This window comes from Leiobunum rupestre, chromosome 1 (genome assembly GCF_980474605.1).
Source record: "Leiobunum rupestre chromosome 1, qqLeiRupe1.1.hap1, whole genome shotgun sequence".
NCBI lineage: Eukaryota > Metazoa > Arthropoda > Arachnida > Opiliones > Sclerosomatidae > Leiobunum > Leiobunum rupestre.
Window position 1 is genome coordinate 33,838,617 of NC_143384.1, and position 14,241 is coordinate 33,852,857.

A 14,241-nucleotide genomic window follows, 5' to 3' on the forward strand; every position below is an offset into this window, starting at 1 on the left:
TTTGCCTTAAAAACTGGCATAATCCGGAAATGCGCGATAGTTTTAGTTTTATTTTCTTCAGTCGGAAAACTCGACACAATTTCACAAATGTAGCAAAGACCAGAAAAATATTATTTGTCTACTGCTACTAGTGTGCCTCCCGAGAAATTATTTAGCGCCGCAAGTTAATGTTTTACTTGCTTCAAATATTTCTTTATGTTTCAACAGGCGCGCCCAAAACTTCATGAATACAACCACAATAACCGTCGCATAAATATCCAAACAACGTTTCATCGTTTCAAGATGGAGGGGGGGATGATGTACTTTCAAGTTTAGTGGAGACATTCCCTTCCCTTCCGCTCCTCATTGGAGGGGGCAAAAAGAAACAAAATGGGGGTCTAGGAGCTTAGCCCCTGATGTAGAGTGACTAATAGGTCGCGAATTTCATTAAGGCATTAACAGTATCAACAGCTATCATACGAAGTGTATTTTAGTCTTTAGAGACGTTTATGAATTTAAGATACACAAATTCACAATAATAAAATGAGAATGGTTTTGAATTTTTAAAGGACTTTAGCTTCACCGAATGCATGCGTTACTGTTTGAATACCATGTCAATTGGCGGGAAAAGACACAGATAAGCTTCTATAAGCTTTATAAGCTATTAAATTGAAAATTTGAGCTTATAAATATTTCAACTAACCAAAAAATTGAAGGCGCAATATAATTAGTTGCCCCTCCCAGCAAAATTCTAGGGAGGGGCCCCTGCCTCATTTCATTGAAAAATATCAAGAAGGGATTTCTATGACTCACTTAGATTTCAGTTGAGTATATCGTTCTAAATGGAGTCCATATTATTTCGTTCAATAAGTATTGCCATTTGTGAAATGTAAGCAAATGCATAAGTTGAAATTTCAGATTTTTTAGACAAAATCTACCCAGGTCAGCGAATACATCATGCAAACGAATTAGCCTTACCTTCAAAACTTTAGATTCAGAAACACAACTTAGTTTTTAATTTACAAGGTTTAACGATCTGCTATAAAACACTTGTCTCGAAACTTTTCAAATTTGAGTGTGTTACTTTCATTTTGTACGTTGTTTGGATATTTATGCGATGGTTATTGTGGTTGTATTTGGGCACGCCTGTTGAAACATAAAGAAATATTTGAAGGAAGTAAAACATTAACTTGCCGCGCTAAATAATTGCTCGGGAGGCACACTAGTAGCAGTAGACAAATTTTGTTTGTGGTCTTTGCTACATTTTTGAAATTTAGTCGAAATTTCCGACTGAAGAAAATAAAACAAAAACTATCGCGCATTTCCGGATTATGCCAGTTTTTAAGGCAAACATTTGGAGGACGAGCCCATTTTCAATTACGAAAACGTAGAGTTATCACAAAGAGTTATCTGAGATAGGATAAAGATGAGCTTATATGAAGAACTAATAGTAAATTAGGAAGTTTAATTAATAAATTTCATCATTATGAAAAACTCGGTTCCGGTTCAGGTGTCGGCTATCATTTTTTTTAAAAATATCGGTTCTGGTTCCGGGTACGGTCATCAAATTTTTATATTATCGGTTCACTTTGAACTCACGGCACCTCTTACACTTAGAAACAACCTATAAATCAGTAGCATTTGAATGTTTAATCTATTTCTGTAATAATATTCCCATAAACGTCATAAACTGGACTTAATTATCGACAAGCCCTATTGCGGACAACCACCACCCTGGCACTTCTAAGACTATTATTATCGAACTCAGCGCCCCTTTTTTCCTGCAATCCACCTATAAATATGTTGCATACATAGTTTTCAAGTATATCCGTCATAGCGGACATTTTAACCTTTAAGACTATTTATTCGATCACAGCGCCACTTTTTGATCTATAATCAACCCTCAAACCTTTTGCATTAACTTTTTTAAATCGCTGGTCGCGCCGATTTAGTACTTCTTATGTGTTTATTACTCCATGGTTTCGTTACTGACTCGCTAAAATGTACATTTGTCACCGTAGCTCAAGAACTATACCAGATATGAACTTCTCCTTCGGAAGGACACGATGAGAGCTTAATTGGAAACTGTACACCAAATTGCATTTAAATCGGTTCAGTAGTTTTTGCTGTAGAGCTGTCTGCGAGGAGAAGGTGGAAAAAGAAGAAGAAGAAGAAGGAAATTAAGCCTTACCCATTACTACGAAACGTTGCCTCAACCCTGTACGATGGAATTCGTAGATGTTTGTCGCGTTCTTGTAACTTTTCAAACGATGCATCATTTGTTTTGATACGACCTATAGTTTTTGAGATACGATGGGGTAAAATCGGCTTAATTCGGACCTTGAATTGGACTACCGTCTCTTTTGATTGCACCATTTAGCAAATTTGAATCTTTTCAGACCCATATGACTGTGAGGAATTTGATAAAAACGAAGCAAGAATAATAAGTTGCTTTGGGAAATCCAAAGTCGACCCTTGGTACTGCAACGTCAGATGTGCCAATGGTAATTCGGCTTTCCGAGGACAGAGAAGAATTATGTGTGGATATGGTAAAATATGGTCAGCCGATCCATTACAATGTAAAAGTAAGTAACACCATTTTGATATTTGAATAAATTAATTTAACGATAAACTTGAATTTTAATGTATAAAAGCAAGAGATATAGTTAGGGATTAATTTTTGTAACTTTGAAATATGATTTTTGGAATAAATTTTTCATTTAAATATTGCGATTTTAGTTTTGTTATAAACAGCAAAAGTTAACTCGATTTATTTATGAACAAGATTGAGACCACTCATACAAAAAATCAGAAATTTTCAGTATATGTTCTCTAGTAATGGACCTCTTCAATCTGTTGTTTTCAGAAGAATTTCTCGGATTTAGAAAAAGTGTTTTTTTACCGGCAGGTGGTAGACAAAAATGTTCAATGAAAAAGTTGAAGATAATACTCTGAAACCTAAGAATACATTTGGTTCTGTGAATTAGGGGCAGTTTGGACCTAGATAATGGGTCCCGAAAAATAACAAGTTGGTATTACCTAAATTATGCTTTATAAATTTTTCAATATTCAATGCGAGTGATTCGCTTAATGACACTGCTGTTTTTATTCCGTTCAAAGGTACGAGTAACTTCTCTTTGACAGTAGTTTATTTTTTAGTTTTCATTTTTCGCGAGTGCTACTATATAAAAATTGTATCTTTTATTTTATTTTTACGAATAAATGGTTCTTAAACTTACTTTACTCACGACGTTAGTGTACCTACGTACATTCATTTTCGTAAAGTTCGTACGTTCTGATTTAAGGGATTTTCATGCGAAGTACCGAAGGAATGAATGTAAATTTCTAGACTAGAATTCAGTCGTAGAAATAAGTACATTCATTTGTAAACTCATTTGTTAAGTGTTATCGGTACACAAAAAAGGATCAACACACACTCGGTTTTTAGTAATGTTTAAATTCATAATTAGTTCTAATTTTTTCGTCGCGTACCCATATAGAGACTTGGCACTCCGTAGCCTAGGCCATGGCCGCCATTGTGGTCATATTTTCCCCACGATAAAAACTATTGAAAACAACTATGACGTAGCACTGCCAAGTCTCTGTTACCCTAATTTTCCTGCTTAATAATTTTATTACTTATAATAAAAAAATTAAATAACCGTTTTTTTATATTTTAGAAAATTACAATTGCGAATTGCAACATATCGATCATAGAATAGATGAATGCTCGCCTAGAAAACCGTTATCACCTTGGAATTGTACCTTTTCGTGTCCCAAAGATTACTTTTTGACAACTGGCACAGATGTTATTTACCAAAAGCTGAATGCAAAGTGTATGTTGAACTCTAAATGGACAGAAAAGATACCGTTTTGTAAAAGTAAGTTTATTGTTTTTTTTTTAAATAGGGTGGCTGGATTATTAATCATAAAATATTAATTTTATTTGAATTTGAATTAAGAATTTTTTCAGCTGTTATATAAATACAATCTTTTCAATATCACTAGGGGGACATTGCTGTTTTTCGCGTAGATTAATCTATGGGTTATTGTTAAATCTATTTCGTTATAACAGATTGGAATGTGCGGGCCTAAATCATCACGCAGTATCATATTGATATTTACACTGTGGGGTCCATGAAAGGGAGAAACGTTGAATATATAATTTAAAGGTACAAATATTAAGACTGAACAAAGCAATTTTACTCATGGGCGATCTTAAAGCACCTTCTCAGAGGGTGCATCTTAGAATTTTTCCCGAAAGCACCTTAAGAGTGCCATTTGTTTTTGTAGTGTATAGTCTACCTGGTTCATTTTATTATCATTATTAATTTCATTTCCGCCAAATTTTTTAACCTGGAAAACGATTAGTGAATGAAACAAAAATAAATAAAATTAAGATTCACCAAAGACAATAAAGGTACAATAATTTTGGTAAATTTAAAATTTATCGTTTCGCCCCCACGGAACTTTGAATCTCGTTATTTAAAATCTACAAACTTATTGGAAATGATTTTGAAGAATACCGTTTTAATATTTGAATTGGCAGAGAAACGTAATGGCACGGGCGATTAACTAAATTTAAACATATGTCACATATTTTTGACAAAAGAATGGAATCTTCACCACTAGTATCATTATTAATCGTAGAACTTAAATCTCTTTTTACAGCCGAAACAGTGTAAATACTGTTCCGTGGTCTTAAATGTTAGGCGAGGATCAGTTTTTGCTAATTCTAAAATATTATTTAGATCCCCTATTGAACTATTATCACTCTGTCATTCATTCTTATTTCCTTAACTTAGGAAACTTTAACATTTGCGCTTCGTTTCAACTTAGTACGACTAATATGCACAAATTCGTATACTTAAGATACACTTAAGTTATTGGGTAACTCGCCAAAAACTCTTGAAATAGGACATTGGACTACGAAATCACGTCGCTTAATACTCTATTTACGAACTACTGTTGTAAAGAAATAAGCAAATAGGTGTTGTGGGGTTTTACCGTCCAGCTTTCCAAGATAGAGGCCATTTCAAAGTGTCCACGTAAAAGAGATTAAAATTGCCTCTCTGTCGTGGTGCTGGATTTTAATGTTGTATGCACCATAAAAACGTGATTTGTGTACCCAATATAGAATGTTTAATGGCTTTATTTGATTTATGACGCTACCTAAGCGGTTGAAATACACGATTTGATTAACTGTAAATAATATTTTTCCTTTTCAAAGGAAAAATATAAGTAATAATTATAAACGACTAAAATCTAACACTTGCCACTTAGATATAAAAAGAGTCACGCAAAGGTGTGGCAATATAATTTTTTGTAAGGGGTGTATTACGATTTGCCGGTTGTAATTTAAATTTCATCTAACTTGCACACCATAAACTTAAGAAATTTATTGTAAGAACGTACTTCATTTTATTCGCGTTCATTTACCGTGCGATAAGTGTAATGCCCTTTAATCCGAACGGCTTCAATACCCGACGAATCAAAGTCTCGGAGGGCTCAAGGATTTCCATTGTTTTCTCTAAGCACATTTCCGCAAATAGAAATTGTATGCGCTACCCAACATTCTTATTTATTAGATAAACTCGTACAATCGTAAAAACGGAAAACTTGCGCTCGTTTGTAAGTTGAGAAATACCACTTTATCCGAAGATGCTGATCCAGAAAACCAGGCGACATCCAGTTCTTCGTCGTATTTCCTCAAACCATAGCAATCTGCTGGATCAGAAATATCATTCAATGTTTTTAGAATTTTTTTCAAAATTGCAGCTTGGTAGTTCGCTCTACAGTCACGTTCACGCGTTCCCTCGGAAATGTTTTGTTTCGCTTCGATCTCGCTGTGGCTCGTAGCGTTTGGATTTCCAGTGAGTTTTGGGTAAAACTGGGCATGCGTAGAACAGTCACTCAAATGCATAAGCAGGTGAACTCCTAATTATATAAAGTTTTAAAACATTCTATTTAAAAATGTATGCGCAAGAGAAAATTTCTGGATTTATTTTAAACAAATAGAGAAACATTTCTTAATAATATTATAAGGCGCATATAAGTCCTCGTTTGTTAGTTTTAAAAAAGCCTCGATGACGTCCCGAATGGCTGCCAAACTGTTAAATGAAGCGGTTCAGCCGAAGCGATCTGAAACGCTAGAACCCACAACGATTACTGTTTACACGACGGAATATAAACATTGCGTTTCAGAGGGTAGGTGTGCACACGGCTATTGTATACTGCTTTAACGTATCAGCGTCCGGTGGAAGATGATCAGATACAGTATTGCTTTTTTTGCACGAAAAACTTGGTATCTTAGTGCGTAAACATATAAATATGACTTTTTTGTTATTGAAGTACAAATGGTATGTTACTTTTCGAACTTTATAAAAAGTATCTTCGGTCAGCTTTAAATTAGAATCTGGTTCTGCATCCGCTGTTGTAAATTTTTCATTTCTGATGATAGTCTAGGAGGCTCTTAGTTTTCCCTGAGCGGCTATCGCGCTTGTAGCACTAGCAATACGCTCCTCATTTGTCCTTTTATGGCGCTAACCAATTGGGAAATATCAAAATTACTTACTTCTGATTTTGGGTTTCAATTAAGAGTGTGAGACAGCTAGAACTGAACGCTGGTTTTCCGCGTGACAGGTAAGCATGCCACACTTGTATTAATAAATACAGGGATATTCCGGAAATTCCCCTAGCTGGCGGAAAATCTGGTGCTAATGGTGAAAACCGGGGCACACTTTTTTCTACGTAAATTACGCCATTCGTTCATATATTTATTTTCAAATTGGACGCTAAAACCTGTTCTAAAAATAAACGACAGGTGTCCCTACATTCTGAAAATATTTGAGTGACGTTTTTCGAGCTTGCGCAGTTCTAGCTTTGCATTTTTTCGCGGCTAGAGCTCCATTAGCATAGGTTTCTAGGTTTTTGAAAAGCTGGAATATCCCTAAAGCAGTTATGGGGCTTGATAGGGCACTTTGCGTCATTTCATTGGCCGCTGGTGAAATAGGCATCCCCTTTCTCTTCATAAGAGGAACCAAAGAGTTAAATATTCATAAGTTAAATTAAAAAATTGTTATTTCAAATGGATATTTTGCTTTTTTTAATGTACATTTTATGTTTAATAATACCTTATTAACTATTTAACTATGAAAACTGTTTTAAAAGATTATGTTAGGTAAAATGAAAGACAGGGAAACAATCAGTTTCACCTTCAGGCGGGAAGATTTATTCTGAGATTTATCTAAATCAAAGATGGCACATGTAAGTGATTTTTCCCGGAGAAGGTTTTTATGCTATCCACTTAACTTTAATTCGCCACTAGGTGGCGCTGCAGCGCATTAACTATACCATGAAAATTGGTATACATAGATATTTTAACATCTAGAATATTTTAGCGCCATCCATTTTATTATAACTCGCTACTAGATGGCGCTTGCTATCCATTTCAATTTAACTCACCACTAGATGGCGCTGCAGCGCCTCAACTTTTATACCATTTTATCTGTACAAAAAGAAAAGTAAAACAATTAATCATTCACGTGAATTATTATTTACAATCAATTTATACCAATTAAAATAGTTATCTTTCATTTTCCACATTAACAAACTAATATACACAGGCAGCACAACGTCTGCCGGGTTCAGCTAGTATGTTATAAAGCAGCTGATAGGTCAACAAGGAAACAAAAAATATTTTTGTAGTATGAATCGTGTACCGTGTCCATGTCGTACTATTAAAGTTAGCAAGAATAAAAATATATAAATAACTGTCTACTTTAAAAAATAAATGGTTCTATAATATAAAATTTATTCGATTAATGTTAAAATACATTTTTGTCAAAACTCACTAACAGCTTGAATTAATATTGTATTAATAACATACCCTTCGCTTTCTTATATTATTAATCCAAGGTAAAATAAAAAGTCATTGAAAAAATGTTTCAACTCTAAGGTAGCCTGGGCCACATGCCCTACAATGTTATTATATAAAATTTATTTATTAAAAGTTGGAAAAGAATTATTCAAAACTTATTAACAGCTTGGAGTAATGGTCAAAACTTACTAACAGCTGGGCTTAATGGTCAAATCTTACTAACAGCTTGGATTAATGGTCAAAACTTACTAACTGCTGGGCTTAATGGTCAAAACTTACTAACAGCTTGGATTAATAGTCAAAACGTACTAACAGCTTGTATTAATGGTCAAAACTTACTAACAGCTTAGATTAATGGTCAAAACTTACTAACAGCTAGGATTAATGGTCAAAACTTACTATCAGCTGGGCTTAATGGTCAAATCTTACTAACAGCTTGGATTAATGGTCAAAACTTACTAACTGCTGGGCTTAATGGTCAAAACTTACTAACAGCTTGGATTAATAGTCAAAACGTACTAACAGCTTGTATTAATGGTCAAAACTTACTAACAGCTTAGATTAATGGTCAAAACTTACTAACAGCTAGGATTAATGGTTAAAACTTACTAACAGCTTGGATTAATGGTCAAAACTAACTAACAGCTTGGATTAAAAACATACGCTTCGCTTGCTTATAATATTTATTCAAGGTAAAATATAAAATGTCCATGAAAAAATGTTTCAATGTCTGTAAAAATATATCTTCAATGTGGCTCTCCATATGGCAGCATGTACTGAAGTTGCACCATCCCTATATTTATTGCTGAACTTTTATGCACAAACTTATATTGAAATTATATAATAACGCAGCGCAATATTTTAAAATTAAAAGGTAAAAATGACAAAGGTAATAATAAAATTATATAATAACGCAGCGCAAAATTTTAAAATTAAAAGTTAAAAATGACAAAGGTAATATTAAAATTCTATAACAACGCAGCGCAAAATTTTAAAATTAAAAGTTAAAAATGATAAAGGTAATATTAAAATTATATATTAACGCAGCGCAAAATTTTAAAATTAAAAGTTAAAAATGACAAAGGTAATATTAAAATTATTTAATAACGCAGCGCAAAATTGGTAGGTCCGAATGTTATATTAATAGTCTTTGGATTTGAAGGTCTGTGAAACAGCGGCCGTGGCATGTTTGTACCCTCTGTTAAATAAGTCTTCGGCCGTTGGGATTTTGTCACTTATTGGCGTTTATCTCAAAAACTTCGAATGATAGAAAGTTGAAACCAATTTTATTTGTAATATTTTACTAATATCTTACATACTTTTGTCTCGATTCACGTGTTGCATATACATATCCGCCGGAAACGCCAAATATCGTTTTGGACAACTTTTTTAATAATGACGTTACGCCTCTGAAACCTGCATTTTAGAATTCAGAAGGGTCGATTCATATTTAGAAAGTACCATTTTTATCCGGCTACGTTGAACGGCTACTAACGTCGTAAGATATGGCCTATCGAAAATTCGGGTCTCATTCGGAAAATTATAAAATGCCTAATTAATCAATATTATTAATCCGGCATATAACGACAGCGTTCCAACAACCCGTTAAATCAATATATATATATATACAGAGGTGGGCAAAATTATGAGCGATCGTTTTTGAAAATCCTCTCGAAAAGAACGATAATTTCACATTCAAAGTTCTGCTGCTCTTTTGAGTGAGAGAGGCAGACTGAGCAAGCTTGACGGGAGAACCGAAAGATTTTCTCAGCCGTCCATTGTTCACGGCACTTTGAGCGAGAGCGCACTTTCGCCGGGTTTGTCTTCTCACTTTTAAGAAATATTACCCCCCAGCGACGGGGTAGTCGGCTCATTAGTGAGAGTCCGGGCCGAGCGACACAATGTTTGTTCATTTTTAAGAATCGTTGGGTCCAGGATCATGTTCACGGTGAGTGACGGTATATTTTTTCAGTAGAAAGCACTCACGGCGCGCTGAGAAAAAGTATCCCGAGCCACTGAATGTTTGTTCATTTTTGAGAACCGCCGGGGCAAGGATCATTTTCGCGGTGATCGACGAGATCGTTTATTTAGTTAGAAGCGCTCGCGGCGCACTGAGAAAAAGTATCCCGAGCCACTGAATGTTTGTTCATTTTTGAGAACCGCCGGGGCAAGGATCATTTTCGCGGTGATCGACGAGATCGTTTATTTAGTTAGAAGCGCTCGCGGCGCACTGAGAAAAAGTATACCGATATACCGAGTGACAGAACGTTGGTTCATTTTTGAGAACCGCCGGGGTGCGGTTCTTGATCACGGTGAGCGACGGGATAGTCTGTTTCCCGAAAATCGGTCACTAGAGGGCGAAACAACTTACTTAATACTTACTAAATACTTATTACATTTTTGTTTAATATTTTATCGGTGATTGGCCTATTACTAACCTCATAAGTAACATAAAAATAATAAGTGTGACAATAAACGAGATTTACAACCCACCTGATTTTCATAGTTATTACGTAATTAAGATGTTTTTCAACACAGAACCCTATAGTTTCTAAAATATGCGAGACTTCCGCTAAGCCGAAATATCTGGTTTCTGATAGATAGGCGGAATATTAGGTTAAAATGATAAAAATTAAAAACGTTTTTCCCGGCGCCACGAGCTCATGTTTTCTATCACGCGTAATTCAAACGAGGGCTTCAAAACAAAGCCAAAGCCCCTCGCGACTCCAGAACGTGTTCTCCGATATTACGCTTAAATTTTTATCAAAAACTAGTCATCCAAATCGGTAAGTCGCGAGTCCAAATCACAGCTTGAAGAGAGTATCAGTGCCGAAAAAAGATTTGGTTAGAAAATAAGCATTAACGCAATAGGGAGTGTCATACTTATTGTTATTATGTTACTTATGCTAACCTTTATCAAAAATTCGGACAGAATGATTGATATTATCTATAATGCTTGATTTACACAGACATAAACTCGGTTTAGGCACCTTTAACCACAGTTAATTTTTTATACTAAAATTTAAAAATAAATTATTTAGCTGTACTTCTTAAATAATTTAAAGGTGCTTAGCCTTCAACTTGTCTAAACTCGATGGTTTTATATTTAAACAAAACCTGGTAACTTCAGTCTGACATTCTTTATATCAGGGCCACACAAGCCAATCAATATCTTCAAAAGGTCGATATCTTACCCCACCACTGTTACAGATTCATTTGACGTGGCCAACATAAGAGCTGTTGTGATAATTAGGATATCAGCGCATTCCGCCGCTTGATGTGATTCAATTTTTGCATCATAAAATTTTCCCATTAGCATAGATATTAACCGGTTCTTGTTTTTGGAGTTTGCAAGGAAACTCTCCCGTGAGGCAGTGGGCACCATCGATTCGGTAAATGATATTGCAAGAGAATGCTTTCTTTGCGCTCTTCTCAAGCGTTCTATCCTCTTGGTGCTTTCACAAACTTCGACAGGGTAGCCATCGAAAATTACCACTGGATTTAATTTGTAGTTTGACTTGACATATGATACATAGTCACTGAAAATTTCGGAATATGTATAGCCAAAGTGCTATTTTACCCTATGTAACAAAACCCCTCCGTCAATGACATATTTTGTATCGTTTAAGTCCACCTGCTCAGTTCGCGCAAAAGCCCTGTACAAGAGGCTAAGTTCGTAACGCAAAAATTCTTGCAGCTCTTCATCTGAATGTTTCACGATGGTCATTCATTGAAAAAGTGTGGTTCATGATCGCCACGGGCTGCACCTTTTCGTTTCGTTTGAATTTTACAAGATTTTTCAGTTGCGTTCGCCGCATATATGGTATTGAAAAGTTCAGTCAATCCACTACCTCGTATAATGAAACCAATTGCCCTTATAAAGGACAGCAGTAAATGAAATCCACCGAGCCTTATAGCAACATTTGACAGAGCAGGATCATCAGGACGGCTAGCAAGAATATCTCGTAACTTGGTCTACGGCTTTAGTCTTCTCTACACGGGTCAGCAATGATGTGAATATTATATCATTATCACTTGGAGGAGCATTGGTAATTAACAAACGTTTGTTCATATATGAAATGTCTCTTGGGATGTCTTTCATAAATCCAGTCCATCCGAAGAGGCCAGGAATGTCTTTGCTTTTCCCATAGAGCCATAGAAGATCAGGCACAGATGGAATAACAGATGGCGTATAGATTCCCTTGAGATCTTTTATATTAATTTTAGTTAAGCCTTAAGTTTTGTCTTTTTGAAATGGATCAGTTGAACAGTTCCGTGACTTCCAGAAACCTAGGTTGGGGGTATCATTTTTAGCCGAGGGACAAATTGATTGTGGGCTACTGCATGTTTTGGTGTGATACAGGAAATGCCACCCATGACGTGAAAGGTGTTATATCCGTCAATTGTACGTACGTTAAAATCAGCGTTATCGTACACCTGCTGTGTAAAGCACGGCTGGTTAACTTGCAGCGGATCGCCTTTGATGACTGATGCTTCCAGGCGAACAGCTTCTGTATAAGACGAACAAAACCCCAATGAGGAAACCACATCGACCAATTTCATTTAACCGTTCTTCTTGTACGAAACACTTCCCACCCTACGAGTACTGGTAACAGAACATTTTTACATGAAAATATGATGCAACACGTTGACAGAATGGTCCTGTAAATATTACCGGGTTTTGGTATTTTTTAAAGAGAATATTTACAGGAATAACGTGTATTCTTTAAGAAAGGTATTTACCGTAAAAAGGACCGAAGAGGTACGTAAAAACCTTTAGCACACTTTAAATCTGTATAAATTACACGGAAAATGTCTGTGAATTTGTCAGTGCACATTGCAAAATTAACATAACTATAATGCTTTCGCTAAGTAAGTTAGCTTACGTTAAAAGTACAGTTTGCTGTCGTAAATACGTTTTATGTAATTGAAAACTGTATGTTTTACATATATGGGAAGCTAAAATATACATGTTTGAAGGGAAAAATTCATAAGGAGAACTTTTAATGAAAAATCAATTTTAAATATTTTAGACCACATTTATTACATAACACCATAAGTTTATTTTGCAACGCTATTTTTTAATGACAGTATGTTTTTCTAATAAAAATATATTTTAAATGTAAAAGTATACTCTTACTTTTACCAAATAATAATAAAATATTCAGTTGAAACCAGTGGCGTAGTTAGGGGGGCACAGGTGGCACGTGTATATACAATTCATGTATTTTATTTGTTTCCATTGTGTGCCCCCTCCGAAATTAAATCCCGGCTACGCTACTGGGTGGAACGTTACATTTATTATTATAAGCGCTCACTTAAATCCCAAAATCATCTGCTAAAACTTGTTTTTAGGTAACTAGCACCAAACTCTCCTAGCTTTGATAAACCTGGTGGTAGAAATGCGGAACTCGTTGATCCACCATAAACATGGAACTACGTACTCCCTTTAAGGTACTAATTTTTATCTCTCCGAGGGTACATTCCTGTTACGCAGTATAAAAAAATCTCTAATATTTTATTCAATGACGTTTTCGTCACTCTTTAATCATCAATATTTGAATTGTTGCTGTGATACGCTAATGTTTTAAGTTGCTGAATGCCAGGCAAAAGAAGGAACTTATTGTACTTTTGTTGACCTTTTTGTACTGATCGACATAACGATTAATTTTCTTTTATTTTCGGCGTCCGCATACGATGGTCGACGTTTGTTCTGCACTTCAGCAGTGCTACTACTGGCGCCTCTAACGGCTGATCAGAAGCTCGTCCTGTGTTTTTAATGGGGTAACAATTTTTTTGTAGGGCGACGTCTGTCTAGTTAGCGAAGCGTATTAATAGTCTTTGCAGGAAAAATGTAGATTCTTAGATCGTAGAACTTCGTTTCTTCAAACTCTCGAACAATGTTGCTACTCCTTGGCATTTATCCAGGATCTTGGCATTTTGAGGTCAATCTTGGTATCAGGGTATATATTTTCCACACTTTGGCATTTCACCTAGGGTTTTTTTTTTGGCCCAAAGATCTTATATTATCCGTAGGATTTTCCTTTCGAAAACGTTACAAATTGGGATTTAACTATAATTTATCCTATTTAAGTTGGGCTTCTAGGTCACTACGAGGCCGTGCGAACAGGGTTGGCCACCTTGCGTACGAGGTATAAGTCAAACTATAAACATAGAAATCAGAAAGTAACTACATGTAGAACGATTTTTGCAAAGGTGGAATGCCCACCGATTACATCCACCGTACTAAAACAGTACTTCCAACTGTATATTTTACACATTCTTCAATATAATAAACATGAGTACCCTAAATTATACAATACTTCCAACTGTATATTTCACACATTCTGCAATATAATAAACATGACTACCCGTCAAATATG